Below are 2,709 nucleotides of genomic sequence, written 5' to 3'. Positions count from 1 at the left end.
CCCTACACATGCCCAAAGAAAAGGTAACAGCCAAAGACAGACTAGAATGCTCCTAGTTGTTTATATACCACCTACAGGTAAAGCATACCTCAACTTTAAAACATGAGATCATCAATAGCAATTAACAGTCACCAGATAACATAAAGGACAATGTTTCACTGGCCTTCCACAAAATAAGACTAAATCTAGCATTAGACTGCTACCCAAACCGCATGTATCAATTAGCGAGAAATTCCACTTTCCATTCTTATTAGTATCTTGAGATAATTACAGAAGCTTCAGAATACAATTCAGTTTACTCCTCCCTTATTTTAACAGCTTCTTCAGAAAATCATTTTTTGTTTATTCCCACTACTTCTGTGCAGAAATGGGTTATTTCATTTTAAAATCCGGAGAATATGTTCATTTTTACAAGGCAAAGAGCAGATCTTTTTGATACTTGTGTGCCTTTGCATGTATTTATTTTAATCACTACCTCTCATACACCTGCCTTGCCCCCTTTATGTTATATTCATAATATAACTTCTACAAGCAACAGAAATAAGCAGTTATGTCATCTGAAGTGTGTTTACTGCAGTATCTGGCTAGTATCTGAAGATACAAAAAAAAAAAAAAAATCACACTACACGCTTACAACATATTTCATGAATGCTCAAATTCTCCTAAGTCAGTCATGGTTAAGAACGAAAGGGATACTGAATCCATTTACTTTTCCTGAAGTGAGAATGTCAGAATTTAAGGGTCAAGCAGCACATGGTCTACCTGAAATTACTTCTTCATTAGGCACGACTGAGGGCAATTTATAAATTGTTTTGCCCTAAAGCTATTCACCTGGGGCAGTTCACTTCTGAAAGACTTGAACTACCTTAGCTATTCCTCCAAGCTATTAAATATATTCCTAAAGTTTTAATCAGTTAACACTTTGTCCTCCCAGGCAACAGAGAAACAATCACCACCAGTCTGTATTTCTGACCGGGACTGGCTCCCAAAGTACTTTAAAAAGTGAACTTTCCTCTTGATTCAGAGAGTGATTTTAAGCTTGTGCCTAAATACTGCACAAACCAGTGGAGCCAGATGGGTTCAGAATCCATATAACTGACTTCTTACAGCTCCTTCCAGAAATCAAGTTTGCTCAAAAACATAATAACAGGTACATCTGACAGAGTAGCCACCCTATCTACAGGCCTGCTGTATTATACAAGAACTAGTCCATATCCAGTTGGACCAATACTGAATCTGACTCAAAGAGCTTCACTGAACAAAACCTGTCTTACCAAACAGCTAACATAGATCAGCTTCAGGTAAAAAAGCAGACAAGTAGTAGAGCTACAATGTCCCTGGACAAATGCAGAGACTTAACTGTATGCACTACAAAACTTCTGCGTTTCTACCACCGAAACACAATTGCTCGCATGCATTCACTAACATAACCTTAAGCTGCCCTGTCCCATATATCTCAGTCTGCTTCTGTGAAGTACTGATCTAATTCCTAAAACAGAACTGAATACAAAGGTGAAATAAACAGTAAATTAGCAACCATTTGGAAGCTCTTTCCTTGCCGTAACAGATGATAAATTCATAACTGAACCTGAGAAATAAAAAGTAAAGCAAAATGCTCACTTCTGTCTACATAGCTAATTCTGTCTCCCATATTTTTTGACCCATTAAAGAGTCACTTAACTTCAGCTGTAACTGTTCTTAAAAAAAAGGGAGAGGGGAAGGGGGAAAGGGAGAAGAACAACATGTCTTTTACAATCACCACACAACAATGAGAAGTGTTGTTCTGAAAAAAGTCTGCAAAATTAAACTTTAAAATAAGAAGCTGACACCACTACACTAATCTAGAACCACTGTTTACAGTTCAGTTACTAGAAGAGTCTTTTGTGTAAAGCCTTCAATATACCTCTAGGGATTTTTGCTTAATAAAGCGTATACTGCTGACTAAATATCAGCTGACAATGACTAGTTAAAATCTTACAACGTGCAATTACCGATGCTCAAAGTAGTTCATTTTGTATCAACAATTTGCCCCCTTATTTGCTAAGTGTACATCCTACCTTCACACCAACTGCAACATCAGTGACAATGCTGAAAAAAAAAACAAACACACATGTCAACAAGTTTATCCTCATAAAACCAACTTTTCAATGATTTGCAATGCCAAAATAACAAGGAAGCGAAATAGCCGACAACTTCCCCAATCAAGAAAGTATGTTCAAAGAACACAGCAGGACTGAGGGAAGTACAAAAAAAAAAACCTACAAAAGACACTGAGCTCCCTCAGCTTATAAGATTCTCCAAAAGAGTGCAAAGTTTCAAGTAAACATTACTCCAAAGCAGCACTCCCATGAAATTTATTTAGGAAGCTCAGGTTTCTGGACTACATGAGACTATAGGGTGAGAATAAAAGAATTTAAAAATCAGCACAGAACTTCTCACACACCTTTATAGCTGGACAGCTAGTTCAGCTACATAGCCTACCCTACAGATCTTCTTGCAGGAGACAGCCATAAACACTTTGTTTTTAATTAACTTGAAAAAAAAGAATGCATTGGCAGGTACACCTATATGAAATTTCATCAGGTAGACCTATACAAAAGTCTTCAACAGGTATGTCAAGGTGTGTCTCTTTCCTAGAGGCCGTGACATCGTAACTTAGAGTGTGTAACAATCCCAAAAGAAACCTAAGTCCACGCTAAAAAAAAAATG

General features: G+C 37.1%; 1 protein-coding gene across 2 annotated transcripts in view; it reads right to left on the bottom strand.

The window, feature by feature from the left end:
- Positions 1–2,085, bottom strand: part of PTBP2 (polypyrimidine tract binding protein 2) — a 53,717-nt gene extending 51,632 nt beyond the window's left edge. For both annotated transcript variants that reach the window (XM_010160548.1, XM_010160549.1), the window contains exon 1: positions 2,058–2,085. The gene's annotated coding sequence lies outside the window, so the exon portion shown is untranslated. The remainder of the gene's footprint in view (positions 1–2,057) is intronic.
- Between the last annotated feature and the right edge of the window lie 624 nt (positions 2,086–2,709).

This window comes from Eurypyga helias, unplaced genomic scaffold (genome assembly GCF_000690775.1).
Source record: "Eurypyga helias isolate BGI_N326 unplaced genomic scaffold, ASM69077v1 scaffold1631, whole genome shotgun sequence".
NCBI lineage: Eukaryota > Metazoa > Chordata > Aves > Eurypygiformes > Eurypygidae > Eurypyga > Eurypyga helias.
The sequence above is the reverse complement of the archived record's forward strand: the minus strand, read 5'-3'. Positions and strand labels throughout refer to the sequence as shown.